The sequence below is a fragment of the Bombus affinis genome, unplaced genomic scaffold, assembly GCF_024516045.1.
Source record: "Bombus affinis isolate iyBomAffi1 unplaced genomic scaffold, iyBomAffi1.2 ctg00000160.1, whole genome shotgun sequence".
In the NCBI taxonomy this organism is placed as follows: domain Eukaryota; kingdom Metazoa; phylum Arthropoda; class Insecta; order Hymenoptera; family Apidae; genus Bombus; species Bombus affinis.
The window spans coordinates 36,896-53,849 of record NW_026108875.1 but is presented as its reverse complement, the minus strand read 5'-3'; the positions used below and the strand labels follow the sequence as shown (position 1 = coordinate 53,849).

General features: G+C 40.3%; 1 protein-coding gene and 2 long non-coding RNA genes across 4 annotated transcripts in view; 2 read left to right on the top strand and 1 right to left on the bottom strand.

Annotated features, from left to right (window-relative positions):
- Positions 1-16,954, top strand: part of LOC126927581 (A disintegrin and metalloproteinase with thrombospondin motifs 3-like) — a 239,304-nt gene that overhangs the window by 197,440 nt on the left and 24,910 nt on the right. The window lies entirely within an intron of this gene.
- LOC126927590 (uncharacterized) overlaps positions 711-16,954 on the bottom strand; it is a 31,688-nt gene continuing 15,444 nt past the window's right edge. The window contains exon 2 of the long non-coding RNA XR_007715671.1: positions 711-1,577. This is a non-coding gene — a long non-coding RNA (uncharacterized LOC126927590). The remainder of the gene's footprint in view (positions 1,578-16,954) is intronic.
- LOC126927582 (uncharacterized) overlaps positions 1,144-16,954 on the top strand; it is a 37,873-nt gene continuing 22,062 nt past the window's right edge. For both annotated transcript variants that reach the window (XR_007715653.1, XR_007715654.1), the window contains exon 1: positions 1,144-1,377. This is a non-coding gene — a long non-coding RNA (uncharacterized LOC126927582). The remainder of the gene's footprint in view (positions 1,378-16,954) is intronic.

Here is a 16,954-nt window from a genome sequence, read left to right as displayed (position 1 = left end):
AGAAACTTTTGAGAAAACCCAATAGAATGGGAATTTTCTCGTGGACACATAACATTAGAAAATTGTACACAACATTGTCGCCAAGGCCGCCACATCTCTATCTCCATCATCGGTCCATCGGATTTGAAGTATGCCGGTCGTGACAAGAGCAACGTTCAAGATGAAATCCTCGGCCCTTGTTAAATCGTCTCGGTCGGGGTCGAACAATGCGTTCGCCAGCATCCTCGTTTCTCGGTGATTGCACATAAAGCTGCCATTATTAGAACTTCAGTGGGCGGTAAGCGCTGGTGCTTTTTCCAGTCTCGCGTTCGCGCTTACTCTTACGCACAATTCGCCGCTGCACTCGCGTGCGTTTCCAGCCGCGTTCATCCCTCCATGTGGCTGCCAGTCGTAGCACGAAGCTCGTTCGTCGCGTTTACTCCACTTTTTTCATCGAAAAATTTTATCCGGAATATCACGTTCGACTCGACGACCGATTAATTATCGTATTTTACTTTTACCGATGGTGCATCATTTTCATGGAAAACGTTTAAATTTCCACGTGGTGCCACGTGGTGGAAAAAATGGCCACCGGTTGCTGCACGACGCTCCTTCGTCGCGTTTATTCCACCTCTTCGGCGAAACGTTCCATCCGGAACGTCGCGATCGACACGAGATCGAAATTAATTATATTCTACTTTCTCCGATGGTGGATCGTTCTTGCGCGAAAGAAAATTAAATTCCTACGGCACGTGGTGAATAAATTGGCCACCAGTTGCTGCACGACGCTCCTTCGTCGCGTCTACTCCACTTTTTCGTCGAAACCTTCTGTCCGGGGGTATCGCGATCGACCCGAGATCCGATCGATCGTCTTATCCTTCCGTCCTTTTCGCGAAAGTCGTTCGAATTTCTGTGACGCGCGCGTGGAAAATACTGGCGCGAATCTTCGAGTTGGTGAGAATCTTTGGCTCGAATTTGATGATTCGTTCGCGTGGGAATCGCACGGCGAGGCGTGCGATTGTCGCGATCGCTCTTATCGCTCGCTCCACTTACGTTCCGCTTCGTTCTACCGACTACTAGTTTGCTGCATTCCCGGTTACTTTACTGGTGGTGAATCGTTAATCGACGCGAGTTACCGCCCACGAGTTGGTTACGATACGCAAGTACAGTGGAAAAAGGAGTTTAGCGAAACAGTTTCGTAAAGCTAAACGATTGGACGAATCGAAAGGAATTGGAAGTCGTTCTAAGAATTCTGTTCGAAGACAGCTTTGAGAAGGCGAACGGCGATTGAAAAAAGAAGAAATTGAAAGACGTCGAAGGAAATCGAGAAACGTTCGAATTCAACGAGGCAGTTTCGTACGCCTAGAGACGATGATCGAAGGAAATTGAGAAAGATTCGTCTGTATTTTAAGATACTGTATCAATTTGGTATAAATAGGTCGAGCAAATATTCACGGTTAATCTTTTCGATAAAGCACTACCTACAAAACCACTGCATTCTATGATTTCATTTCATCTCTGGTGTACCGTAGAATCGTTCCCTTCTCCATTATACGATCGATTAAACAACACCCTGTGTATTAAAACCAACGATTCACCTTCGTATTACTTCCGCGCTAGCTACGTGATAAAGCGCGAGACATTGAAAATGTTAGAACGCGAGAGTATGGTCGCATCCGCGTCTATATGACACGGCGTTTCGAACGCGTTACGAACCGGCGAAATGAAATGAGAATATCGGGTCTGCGAATTAGCTGCTTTCATCGCGATAACTACGTCTGCGAGTGAACGAGCATGCCTGGCGAGTTTTGGGTAGCCAGAAAATCCTATTGAAATTTCGATCAAAGCGCGCGAGACATGACGCGATCGAAACTTCCCAGTTTTCTCCTCGCCACGTGGCTGCTCGGCACGATCGCTACTAAGTCGCGAATGAGCGACTTTTTGCAAAGCTTGCAGGAGTACGAGATCGTTTACCCTCGAGTGATCCCGAATGAGAGCGCGCGGAACAGAAGATCGACCCACGAAGACCGAGAAACTTAGCGCGAGTATCTCCACCAAGAGCCGGTGTTCCTCGAGATCAGCAACTGGACCTTAAGGACCATGTCCAACGATCGATTGATACTGTCGTCGAATTTCACCGTGAATTGGGTGAGCCAGGGTAAAACCAAGTCCGAGCGACGTAACGCCAAGGCGAACTGCGATCTTCGACAAGGCAGCTTGGAAGGAGACGCGAGTTCCTTCGTCGTCGTGACGATATGCGAAGAAGAAGTGTACGCCTTGATGTTGATCGGGCAGAGATCGTTCTTCGTTCAGCCGCTGACGAATGGCCAGCATGTGATGTTTCAGCCGAAAAACGAAAAGTGGTGGTCGATCAGGAATAATTCGAGCTTCGTGTCTGTGAATCCGGAAAATCCTGCAGGTGAGAAGGATCGTTATCGCGATGGCTTTTCATCTTTCGTTAGACGGTTGGATGTAGGTGATTGGTTGATCGATTTACCGACTTCCTTGCCAATTATGTTATAAGCTTCTTACTTTGCGATCCGCCGTTAATTGCTTCTTCTATTCTAAAATTGACTCTGATCGTGATACTGTAAGAACTGATAGCGTCGATATTATAATACCATACATAGAGTATGAGAGTAATCGTAGTACAAACGAATATATATATATATATATATATATATATATATATATATATATATATATTCGGTTTAATAAATTTAATTTAATAAATTTAAACCGTCAAACAGGGAGGGCTTAATCTGCAGGCAAAAAGGAGAAAAAGAAATAATCATTTACAAAGCGAACGACCATTAGCTAATTCCAATTTAAAAATATAGCTAAAGTCAAAGTCATTTTGAACAAATGTTTCCTGTACGCGTTACCGTTTGGCATGGACGAACGTCTCGGACGTTGATGTCCGTACATTTATATATATATATATATATGCAGTTCTGATAATCATTTTCAACTCGCACAGGGAAGAAACATCACTGAGGCTACCTCGAATTAAATTCGCGTATCAAGTAACAGGATAGATACGATTCATACGAAGCTTTGCGTCGTTATTCGAGGTAGGAAAAGCTTTAGCAGTGATATCGAGAAAAGCGAAACTACGAAATCATCGCTGTCGTCGAGACAGAAATTGCTGCGAATATCGCGGAAAGCAGAGCGACGGTAAAGAGTATTACAGGAAAAAGTTGTTCGGAATATTAGCCTTGGCAAACATATTTCAAAGCCGTTGAATATGGCGAGATTGTCCGCTTTGTAAATATTTACCGAAAAACATGTCGTACGAAGCTGGGCAATAAACGCGTTTTTCCACAGTTACAAACAAGTATCGTACGTATGAAACAAGTAACGACGAATTTTCCATTCCACGGCACGCGACAATTGACCGTATTATCAGCGTTTCGTCAGAGTTTCAAGAACTGCGCTTTCTTTTCTGTATTTATGGTTTCGCAACTGTAAAACGGAAGGTTTATTCTGGAGATGCGAGTTCGCGTGAACAACTAGCGCAACGAGTAAAAACACGCGGTTTTTGCAACTCGATCGAATTGTTAGCAACTGTGTGTACGAGATCGTATTACTCCCATCGTTGATCGATGTCAGGCTTCTATCCGAGCACGCGGACAACGTTCTCCAACGACCAATCAAACATACCAGATAATAATTTTTCATTGTATCATTATTGTAGCTATTAACGACACGGGCTTGTTGTCGCATGATGAAAAGCATGCAACTGCGCTGACACGATAATACAGCGAACTTTTGCACGCTGCGATGGAAAACGCGTCGTTACCTGTTTCGTACGAACGATACTCGTTTGTAATTCTGTAAAGAAACGTCCGTTGACGAACATTATATAAAGTTCTTCCTTCTTCTTCTTCTTGTCTGTAAATCAACTACTTACAATTTGACGGTTTAAATTTGGCACACCCCGTATATACAGGATGCAACGGAACAATGTCTGAAAGCGAGAACAACGCGAATCCTTGTGGAAAAATGAAGAAAAAGTATAGGATAAAACGTTCTCATTTTCGACTTGGAGAATCGAGTCTGAAAATTTATCAAGTATACTCGAACTGTATCTGAATATCGGTTCGAATAATAAATTTATTTAATTATATAATTAATTTATTACAAAGGAAATACAATCTGGATGTGAATGTTAAATGGAAACAAATTTTGCTAAGTTGAAAATCGATCGTATCGTAATTACCACGACTCGTTGTTTACAGATTAAAAATCTGTTTTACGAATACGAGGAGCTATATATCTACTATTATTAATCAATTTTTATGAAAAATTTCGTACGATGCGCGGATAAATTCTAATTTGATAAATTGTTGGAAACGTGGAAAATTGAATGCAATAAAATTACGTGGCACGGTTTACACGGTTGCAACTTTATGACCCACTCAGGTCAAGTAGCAATGAAATTTATTGCATATATCGGAAATTCAAGGCACGTAATTGGCAGTTTATAAACAAATTATTTGTTCTCTTAATTAAATTGCCCGCGTCGAAAGCTGTGAAACGTTTTTGTATCGAAATCGAAGAATCCAACATCGCGATCCTATGAATCGAAGAATGCGACGTAAATGTTCGAAGTATGGTTGAGAAACGATAGAAAGTTCCAAGTGTTACGCTGTATTTCTCGTTCGATTTAAATCGAAATTTTAATGAGGAACAGCGCCGATTGATATTTAAAAGTGAAACGGTTAAGAGCAACGATACAGGTTTTGTTAAAAGTAATTGGTCTCTTTACCTCGCTGTTTAAACGGGTTTGCTTGACGTTACTTTGATCAATTTCCATTGACACTTTTATAGATAGCATTCTTTTTTACGGATGGAAAGCCGTCTGATGAAAATTTGTCTGAAATGTCCGTCGTAAAATTGCATTTTCGCGGGCAACAGAAAACATTGGAATTTTGTACAAAAGCGCAATACTTTAATTAGCGCAAAATTCCATTTTCCCCGCTGGGAAATTGAATTTTCTATTAAAGCGTGATACGTTTAATCAGCGGTGGCGTAAATTCAACAAACTAACAACTGGAATATTGACTTGTCACAATTTTGTGACACCGTATTTGTCGTTGATACGTTCCAGTCTGGTCGTATTTACAATTTCAGAAATTTTGCAACTATTTTTTCATTTTATCCGTAACGAGAATAGCGAAGATAAGACAGACAAACTTGGTAAAACGTTGATAATTCGGTTACAGGGAAATCGAATAAATTTGAAGTTGAAGAAAGTAAGAGAAAGTCGAAACGAAGCAAACGCGATTCCTTAAGCCACGATGTTCAGGGATTTTATAATCTTTCCGGTGACGTCTTCGACGTGGAATACCCAGAAGCTGAGAAATTGATTCTGTACGATGAAAAAGACGATGTCTGCACAGAATACAACGATACAATAGTGGAAAAATTATCGATCGACGTAAATCCTGTTGAGAAATGCTCAGTTGGTATGACCGCTAGTTACTAAAAGGTTACTAGGGTTATGTTGGTACGACTCCTAACGACGCTCTTTTGTCATAGGAGTCGACCACGCCTTATTTGCTAAGACGCATTGGGAGAGTTTAGACGTTTGCTGTGTGATTTGGTGTTTTGTATAAGAGAGAAAATAAAAGGTGTGATAACCAATCCGAGTGGATCCGAGATTGATTATCAACCCCAACCTATATAAAATAACAAATCCCGAGGAAATTGGATACTTCTCTGGTCCTAAATTGCAAAGGAACAGATTATCAAGTAAGTCAAATATTTTTCCAAATGCCATTCTTGTACAATCGTTGCTTTTCTACTTACCACGTACAATATAGCGGTTAATAAATTAACGAATCATCGAATATTACTGAAAGAAAGAAATTGTACTGATATTCCAATCTATCGTGTACAAAAGTAATAATAACAGCATGTAATATAAGAATAGCTTATCTTCAGCCTTAAAAGGAACTCGGTTTACAATTATTCTCCCTATTGCGTTCCACTCTCGCTTCATCTTCTACACGTGCATCTATATTTCGCTGTTTTTAATTTATTTTATTATTCCCTGTCTATTACACATATGTATATTGTCCATTGCACGAATCTTTATCTATCTTGCCTAATTTAATGTAAAAAATAGAAAAATAGACAAATTTGCTGGAGGAATACGTTTACCAAAATTTGTCAAGAATTTTAAAGAAATTTGCAGGATGAAATTCACGGTGATACCGAATTGATATTTTTGAAATTATACTTTTGAAATAATTATTTATATCATAATAATTATTTCACGAATACTTGCTCGTAGATATTAATTTATGCTTTTAATAATCATGCGTTTAAGCTATCAAGTCGAGTCGAGTAGACTTTCTAATTTCGTGGAAGATAAGTCGATTTCTAAGATAAGTCATTTCATAGAGAAAAGACCAGCTGCTAAGGATTCGTCGCCACGATGGCTAGAGCTTGGAATAGCTGCTGATTACTCCGTTTTCATGGAATTCGAGTACAGCAATATATCTTGGCTCTTTTAAACATCGTAAGTAATACCAAACGAAATTCTGTTATTATACTTAGATATAGAATACCTCCTCCTACATATGTACGCGAGCAGCCGGGAAACATAGGGCAGAGTTATGCGTATCTCTGTATTTTCAAGGTACGCTACTTGCTTTCAAACATCTCGATCGTATATTCGGATGGAAGCTCTGTATTTTCTGTTTACACTGTTCAAAGCTTACACGTATCTTTTAAAAAGTTCAGCGAATAATTTATCCGTAATGGAATTTTGTAATCGATTAATTTCAGCCATTCGGTAATTGATTTTCCAATGCTGTTGAGATTAATAACGTACATTTCCTAAGATAAATATAACGAATAAAATTAATTTTTTAGGAAAATTATATAAGATACGATGTATTTACGAGAGTTTTGAATAATAATTTATTTGTAAGGCTGTAATACTGTTTTAACGCCTGTTACATTTTCGTACGTATTTTAATCCTAGGTCAGTGCAATTTACATGGACCCATCGCTCGAATCCAACATGATTCTAGTGATCGTACGAATGATTTTATACGCGGAAAAACGAGACGTTATGGTAAGCGATTTCCATTAAATTAAATCATTTAACTAAAGTAGTAACTATCTGAGATACGCATATGCGAGTGTCAATTATTTTATTTTCTACTTATCTGTACAGTGTATGGTATATAAATTATATAGGTCAAAATATCTGCGCATGACGTTTTAGATCGATAAAATGCAACGAGTTCCATTTTGTTAAATTGGACAACCGTGAACGATCCCTTGGAAACAAATTTCCAAACAAACAATTTTCACGGACCATTGACAAACCTCGCATTTATCGTGTATCCGAAATATCTGTATAATCGACTATTAAACCTTTTTCATCTCTTAAGAATCTTAATTTAATGTTATAGACCTATGATAATATCATTAATATACGACACTTGCGATTCCTTTTACTTTTCTATTTCTGCTATTCTTCTCTGCTGTCGAATCAACATTTCAACATTTTTCAGGAAGATTAAAATACTAATAGCGTTACAAGTTACATTTGATTACAATCAACAACACGATTACTTGCACGTATATTTATTATCATTGACGAATATTTATATATAGTATATAATGCATGATGTAATAATAAATATAATATATTCGTAATATTTGCTAGCTTTTATTAAGAAAATATTAATAAATCGTCGTAGGTCCGCCGTGGCGATGCCAGACGATCTCTCGAGAACGTGAACAAATGGAACAGAAAGATGCTGTCCTCGAAGGACGTAAATCACGATGTTGCTGTATGGTTGACGCGATTAGATATAGGAGGTCCTTCGAGATCGTGCGCGTTAATTCGAGACGAAGGCTTGACCAGCGCCTTTATCATCGCTCACGAAGTAGCACACATGTGAGTGTCCCACATGTTGAGATATCGTTGGCAAACTGAAATATTTATAACTGGCCTGGGTATTTACGCAGAGACCGTGTGTTATTTATTTATGCAAATACGTACTTGTACGAGAATAATTTGAAAAATGAAATCTCCATAGGAGAACTTATTATCTTTACCGAATATCACAACGCGTACTGTACTTTGAATCTGCCATAGATTTTTGCGTATTATGTGCGTTCTTGCATTCCTTCTTTCACCTACGATGGCTCTTAAACAAGAAACGATATCGTAACGAGAAATACAACTTAGCTGAGCGTCCACTTTGGTTCCACTAGTGTTGTCCCATACGACTTTGTGTTTGACCTCGCTATTAGGGGACTTTTTACCCAACGTTTCCTTCACCGCCTTCACTACTTTCGATTTATCGAACTTGAGACTTAAACTGGCCGTTACTAAATCTTCCGGCTTCTTCGACATCGGTTGGTGTCTCTTCGTGAACCAATTCGACGGTGCCATAAAGGTCGAAATAGCGGCTTTCGAGGATCCGCTAAGCTTACTTTTAGCTCCGTGCAATGTCGACACGTCGAAGCTGTTGGAACGGAAGCTCTTCGATCGACTTCCTTTCTGTTCGGTCGTTTTTCCGGGCCAGTTTGATTTGCTACCGTCCCGCGAACTCGGCGCTTCCTCGCCGCATCGGTTGATTTCCGTCGCGGAAGACGCTAACGAGCTTAGGATCGATATCAGATCCGTATTAGAGCAGGCAATGCCCGCAGCACCGGAAACGGATGCACTCGCGGCTCTTGGCAGTTCCGAGACGCGCTTTCGGAGAGAAGACGTCGGCGAAACCGACGGAGTAGGCATTTCAGAGAATCGTTGTTTCGGCTGTTGAGTGTAACGTTGAGCGGAACTGTTACCCTCCAGCGGCTGTATTTCGTACACTTGCTCCGTCGACGTCCTGTACATCCTTAAGCGCACCTGGCAAACGGATTGCTTTTATTCGAAAGACAGTTTCTTTTTTATCATAATTCGTGCGTTATGATACATGTTTCGATGATTGAGCCGTTAAGCGTGACAAAGCGATGGAATTGTTTTGCACAGAAATTCTGGTTCTAAAATTATGTTAGGGATTCTAGGGCGTAATAACATCTTGGAACGCAAAGTTATCGATGTGTCGATGAAAGTTAAGCGAGCTTTATCGAAGCACACGTTCGAGTCTTTGGGCGATTGCTAGGAATACGCGTAATGTTTTTTTCCGTGAGCTGAAAAGTTGAACGACTATAAATGGCGTTTGTAGAGGATTTCAAAGCGGAAGAAGAGGCAGATTATTTAATACATAATATCTTCCTTTATAATATATCTAATATCCTAATAATTAGATGAACGTAATACAAATGTTTAGAATCAGAAATTATCTGTTTATATAGAGATCTGTTTGATGCAAGATCTAAAATCAATCAAATCGGATTGTATGGATTATGTATTTGACTGTGTTAATCCTTTGACGTCGATAGCAACGATGTATATAGCGAATGGCGGTTATCAGCCAAGATTATGAGCACGTACGCAAATAGACTAGAATATTTTGCAAGAATGAAATGTCTTGGTATGGTACGCTTTAATCTATCTATCCAAGTCAAAATAAGTATAAAAATCGCGTGGCAATCAACATATTAAAAAAAAAAAAAAAAAAAAGAAAAAGAAAAGGAGAAACAGATGTTTCTGATTGTTTAGTGCATTTTCATAAAATCTTCTAAATGTTTAATTCTCATAGAATAAAAGGGAGAGCATACGTTTGAATCTCAGCAGATTTTATTAATTCTTTGAAACCATAAATATAATATGAGTATTACATCAACTTTAGTTCATACATGTAACAACATATTATTCTGCGCGTAACAGTTACATTTAATGAAACATTTATTTATCCAGTAAATCCATATTCTCTATTAAACGTTCGTTTATTAATAAAACTGCCATAATCGTCCACGCATTGTTCGCTTCCTTAATTATTTTTCAAAGTATAACGATAATCAATGATGCAACAGAAATATCATGTAACATCCCAACAATCTTACATGAGATTTTAGCTGTTTTTACTATACAAATTAAGTCATTATTAAAATAAGTCATTATAATAATATATATATGTCGGAGATGACAGAACACCGGAACCTTCCCTTTGGAACTTTGGGAAGACCCCTAGTATTGAAATTTAGATTTCACCATAGCCGTATTAAGAAACTGTTGTCATTCGATCCGACTGTATTTATTTGAGATTTATGATAGTGAGCTCGGGCTCGAGACGACAATCAGTCGCCGAACGTAGCCGCGGTCAAAGGGATGAACGTTTTGTCTAACAAAGGCATGAATTAATTCTATAGCTCTTCTTAAAAGAAATACTTGGGACGGGGCACGACGGTAAACGTTTCAATGGTTTCTGCCACGTGGCTCGCCACACGCAGACTTTGTCCTTCGGGTAAGATGATTGCCAGATGCCAACGCATCTTCACAGTATATGTTTAGCTGGTCAAAGTATATATTTGACTTGATAATGAAATACAGGAATACAATTTGAGCTGGTCCAGATCCGCACGCTAGCAGTGTTACTTTATGACTGAAAAACCCCGAAGCCAACGTCGCCTGTCTACAGTTTATGGTCTGCCTCCCTGCTATTCTTTTGTCTATGTGCTGTCGATGGCTTCAGCGCTTGAGGAAGCTAAAAAGACCAGATGTGGAGTTTTCCTAGAAGTGGTGACCACTTCAATAGCTATAATACGTTTTATATCACGCGTAATATAGTTTCGTAATATAGTAATATAGTTTCTCAGCCACAGTGGCGTTACAAGGGCGAGACCATACGTGTCTTAATGGCGTTGTTTCGTTGACATTGTCACGTAAAATAAAAGGCAGGAGGCTCGTACGAAAAGAAAAAATTAAGATAACAAAAAAACAAGAGAATTTATTTCTGAATTTACACTGACTGCGATTTTGTTCTGAGCTCCAGCCGTGACTTTCCAAGACTGAAACTCTTACAATTTGACTTTCGGTAACATCTGTTTCTTCTTTGTTTGTCATCCCTCAATATCCCCACTACCCTGCAGGCGTACGTGACCGTTGTCACACTTCTAGGACATTCGGTGGAAGGACCGTTAGGATACAGATGACTCATTAGGCACTTCGGCGATATACATTGTCGCCAAGGCCGCCACATCTCTATCTCCATCATCGGTCCATCGGATTTGAAGTATGCCGGTCGTGACATACCCCCCAGTTTAGATTGATCTTGGTCCTCTAAGATCGTAGTAGAATTGGTTGGATTTGTTTATAAATCGTAATTCCTATCCTGTGAATTTAAGACAACTAACCAAGGGTATTGTTACTAGTGCCAGGGTCAGCATTATCCTGGAAAAAGTACGTTTTCAATCGGTTACCATGTATCTTTTTCTTAATATTGTCGATAGATATAATGTAGTAAGGAGTTTTCACATCATTGATTCTATAGGGTCCTAACCATTCAATGTCCAACTTATCTCTTTTATGGTCATTGTGAATTAAAACAAAGTCTCCTTTCCTAAACACGGTCTGAGTTTTAACAATCTTTTTTTCTTGGTCTCGCTTGTAGCGTTGCTTATTTTGAATAAGTGTTTTGTGAGCTGTTTCCCAATATTTATTTAACTGTTTTTGCCAAAGTGAGTACATATCGTCATAGGTAAATGCGGGGAATTTGGATATTGCGGAAGGTAAGTTCGCTTTTCGCCCAAAAGTCAATTCGAAGGGGGAGAATCCTGTTCCTTCATGTTTTGCAGTGTTGTATCCTAAACAAATGAAATTAAGTACTTCGTCCCATTCTTTGTCATTGCCGTGTAACGCAGTACGAATTAAATCTTTAACCGAGGCATGTGTTCTTTCGAGGAATCCGTTACTCTGTGGGTGAAATGAAGTTGTTTTGACGTGTTTGATTTTAAAGGCCTCTTCAAATTTCGTCATTAAATCGCTAACAAAATTTTGTCCTTGGTCTGTCAGAATCGTCTTTGGTGCCGAAAATATGTAAATATAGTGCTCAATGAGCGCGTTAATTATAGATTCAGTTCGTTGCGTTTTAAGGGGAACAAGGATTAGATATTTCGTAAGTTCGTCGTGAATTGAAAGTATATATTGATTTCCGCGTTTGGTTTTCGTCATCGGTCCTATGATGTCCATAGCGATTTTGTCGTTAGGGTGAAGTGGTGTGTCTGAGATCTGTGGGGACTCTTTGGGTCTGATACGTGTTAGTTTCTCCTTTTGACATGTGTCGCATGTCTTCACGAAGTTTTCTACTCTTTCAAAAAGGCCGGGGATTTTGAACTTATCCTTAATCCGTTGATACGTTTTCTGTATCCCTAAATGTCCTACGGTGTCGTTATGGTTTTCCTTTATTGCTTGTAGTATTTCGCTTTCGTCTAGTTTTAAGATGGGGTTGGGCGCATAAGTGACTTCCTTGTATGTGTCGTTAAAATATATTAGCATGAGTTTAATCTGTGTTTTCTCTAATTCAGTTTTTTTTATTTATTTATTTATTTATTAGAATATTTACAATCAATTCTCGTTGAGAATTTTCAGTAACTTAATTTGGCGTGATACAATGACATGGATTATAATAGCTTTATATTGTTGGTTCTAGTAGGACTAAGGATTTAATCTAGTGGGTATTTTCTTTTTAGTCTGCGGATCTGGTCCGTCGTGTCCAGTAGTTGGGTGACTAGTGAGTTGTGGTGGTTGTTGACTCTTGTGTTATATCTGCTTCTGGACTTGTGTATTTCATCTTTGACTGTAGATATCTTGAGGTCGCGGTGGATTGTTTCGTTGGTAACATATCAGGGTGCATTTAATAGGGATCTTAGCGTTTTCGATTGGAAGCGTTGGAGTATTTCAATGTTGGAGTTACTTGTGTTCCCCATAGTTGGATTCCGTAGGTCCAGACAGGTTTTATTACGGCCTTGTAGAGGGTTATTTTGTTCTGTATGTTTAGTTTGGAGCGTCGGCCCGTGAGCCAATAGAATTTTCTTAGTTTTTCCTTTAGTTGCTTTGTTTCTTCCGAGATATGTTTTTTCCAAGTTAGTCTCCTGTCCAGGGTCATGCCCAGGTATCTTACGGAGTCCTTGCTTGGGATTATTGTGTTGTTAATGGTGACCTGGGGGCAGGTTTGTTTTCGGAGCGTGAAGGTTACATGGGAGGATTTTTTTTCGTTTATTTTAAAACCCCATTTTTGGAACCACTTTTCCATGGAGTCGAGACTTCGCTGGAGAGTGGATGAGGCAATTGCCGGGTCTGCGTGAGTAGATAATAGTGCTGTGTCGTCGGCAAATGTTGCTATTGTTACCTCGTTTGATATGGGTAAGTCGGCAGTGTAGATGGAGAATAGTAGGGGTCCGAGGACACTACCTTGCGGTATGCCGGATTCTATTGGAAATGTTGCGGAAGTGGCGCCTAGACATTTAACTATGAATTGTCTGTTGGTAAGGTAGGATTTTAAGATGGAGTAGTATGGGTGGGGTAGGATTTTTTTAAGCTTGTAGAGTAGCCCTTCATGCCATACTTTATCGAATGCCTGTTGGATGTCTAGGAATACGGCTGAGCAGTATTTTTTCTTTTCAAGGGTTTGGCTGATCATGTGGGTTATGCGGTGGGTTTGCTCTACTGTTGAGTGTTGTTTTCGGAAGCCGAATTGGTGATCTGGGAGAGTTTTCAATTCTTCTAGGAGTGGAAGGAGACGATTCGTGAGCATCCTCTCGAATAGTTTAGACAGGGTAGGTAAGAGACTGATTGGGCGATAGGAGCTGGCTTCATATATTGGTTTACAGGGTTTGGGGATGAGGGTGATTAGTGAGATTTTCCACGCCTTAGGAAAGTGTTCAAGGCGGAGGATGGCGTTAAAGATTGATGCGATGAGTGCGATCCCTTTTATGGGGAGTTCCTTGATTGCTTTATTTCCTATTAGGTCGTGACCTGCTGCTTTCTTGGGGTTTAGGCGACTGATTGCTTCTATGATCTCTGCAGAAATGAAGGGTTGAATAGGAGGGGACATTTGGAAGGGAGTGTGCAGGTATTCGGTGACGTCCGCTGCAGCTATGGAGGAATGGGGTTGGAATACTTCAGTAAAGTGTTTGGCAAATAGGTTGGTTTTTTCTATAGGGCTACGCGCCCATCCATCCTGCGGGCGGCGGATTGGAGGTATTATTTGTGGGGGGCGCGTGAGTTTCCTGGAGGCTTTCCATAGTGAGTAGTTTGAGTCGGCTGTGGGGGACAGGCTGGCGAGATATTTGTGAAAACGGTCATTATTGTAGTTCTTTATGGTTTTGGATAGTTTTCTAGTTGCGTTGTTTAGTTTGCGTTTGTCCTCCGGTGTTCTATGGGTCTGCCATATCCTTCTTAGTCTACGTTTTTCTGCTATTTTTTTTAATATGTACTGGGGGTATTCGTGATTGCTGATGGACGTTATTGCCGGTGTGGAGAAGCGGATAGCATTTATTATGCTCGTGTTTAGGTATTCCGTGGCTGCTTCGATTTCTTCATTGGTTTTTAGTGAGGTTGAGGCTGAAGTTGTGCGGGTAAAGACTACTCTAAGGAGCTGCCAGTTGGTGTGTTGGTTATGAATGGAGCCATTAGGTGTATTCTCGATGATAGTTGAACTGACTGTTACTATCACGGGGGAATGATCAGAGGAGAGATCAGCCGAGGAATTGATTTGGACGTGTCTTGACGAGATATTTTTAGTTATGAAGAAATCAAGGAGATCGGGTATTTTGTTTGTGTCGGTGGGCCAGTGTGTGGGTTCGTATGTGGTAAGGTAGTTGAGGTTGTTGGTTGTTATGCTGTTGAGGAGGTTTTTGCCTCTTACTGTAACCAGTCTGCTACCCCATTGGGTGTGTTTAGCGTTGTAGTCTCCTCCGGCTATGTATCTGTTGCCCAGGGTGTCCAGGAAGTGGTCAAAGTCTTCTTTGGCGATGGAGTGTCTGGGAGGGCAGTATACAGCTGAAGTGGTGATTGTACCATGACAGTCTTCTATTGCTACGTTTGTTGCTTGGAGGTAGTCTTTCTGGAATGGTTGAAGTTCGTAGTGCTTGATGTTTGATTTGATTATGATTCCGGTGCCGCCGTGGGCCTTTCCGCTGGGGTGTTGGGTGTGGTAGAAGTTGTAGACGTGTATTTTGAGGTAGTTTTTGTCGGTGAAGTGGGTTTCGTATATGAGCATCACATCGATTTGCTGTTGTTTTAAGAATAGTTCTTGTTCAGATTTGTGCTGAGCTAGACCGTTGGCGTTCCACAAAGCTATTCGCATTGGTTTTATTTTGCTTCTGTGCGTATGAATTTGTCCATGAAGAGTGTGAGTAGTGACAGCAAGTTGTTAATTTGCTCAGTTTGCTTCTCGATAAGTTTTTCGAGTCTGGTAAAGTTGTCTGTGCTTTGTGGGGTGGGAATTCTATTTTCTGTGTGTACACTGTGTGTTTTCGAGTTGTTTACGTTTCCTTGCGTTGCCTGCGCATAGGATACTGTTGGTGTGGTGAGTTTTTGGGGTTTAGGTTCTTGTATGGTTATGTCCTTGGGTCTCAGTTTTGGATACTTTATATTATGTAGTGTTTTGTAGGCTGAGCATCCTTTGTAGTTCGCAGGATGCTCTCCTTGACAGTGGATACATTTGGCGGGGGTTTCCGGGGATTTAGTGCATTGGTCAGTGGGGTGATTACCTGCACATTTTACGCACCGGAAGTTATGATTGCAGTATTTCTGCGTGTGGCCGTACCTTTGACACCTTTTGCATTGTATTATTTCTTTCTTTACAAGAGGTGGCTCGAACTTAACTATGGAGTTCATCAGCCGATTGATGTTGTAGATTTCTTTGTTGTTTGTTTTTTGTTTTAAGTCTATAAAAAATAAGGATAGTGGGTTTTTTGTGATTCTATGCCTAATGTTGCTGATGTTAGTTACTTCGTGGCCGTGATTTAACAGTTCGCACTTTAGTTCGTCTAGATCGGCTGAGTGGTGGATGTTGCGTAGTACCACTCGAAATGGTCTTTCTTGTTTGAGCTGGTATGTGTGGAATTTAGCGTTTAACGTTTTTAATAGCTTGGTTAACTTTCTATAGGCGTCTGGGTGGGTCGGCAGTATTTTCACGTGGTTGTTGTTAATCTTTAACTTGTAGTCCTCTTTGCTGATGTCTTTTTCGATAGTCTTAATCATTGACTGTATGTCGATTACGTCGTTAATGAATATCGGTGGGGGAGGGGGAATTCTTTGAGTATGGAGATTGTATTTTCGAGCTATCGCGGGGAGACGTAATCGCGAGGAAACACGTCAACGGGAGTCGTAAATTCCCGTTACGATCCTAATGATCGACGCCGCGAGTAGATCGATCCCCTGATTTCCGTTAAGATAATAGGGGTGGTTGAATTAATATAACTCCGTGATTGATAGGGTTATGATTATATTTTTCTCCAACAGCTTCGTTTAATCACACACAATAGTAACGTCGTTGAGTCTGAAGATTGCCTGGATCTTGCTCAGATTCTGACTGCCAATCTGAGAGAGGAAGGCTCGTGGGTCGTAGTAGATGTGGCGATTGATCAGATCCAACCTTGACTGAATCGAATCAACAGGATCAACCGAAAGACTGAATGAAGAGACGTCGACTGCTTGACTCCGACTGTTTGACTTGGGTGGCTTGCACTGACGACTGACTCGAACGATTTCCGTTATGAATGTGAGGACACAGATCCCCGTTACCATTAGCTAAGACGTTAACGGTTGAAGTTGGGATATGGAAGTATCCTAACGGCATGACTCGTGGGAAAACCCAGATGTTTCTAATCTCTAAATGCCTGATTTTCCCTGTCATATAATTAACAATTTTTCCCGTCATAACTACCAGCTTACTCCGTAATATTTAAGAACGTTCAATAAACCTAAGGACCTTTTAAGTACCCGCTATAAACCGAAAATGCTTGCAGGATTCAAGGTTTCTGCAAGCTAATGAGAATCGGTTTATGGTGGGCCTTAGTTTTATTGAGGGTTCTCTAATGACGTTTGGGT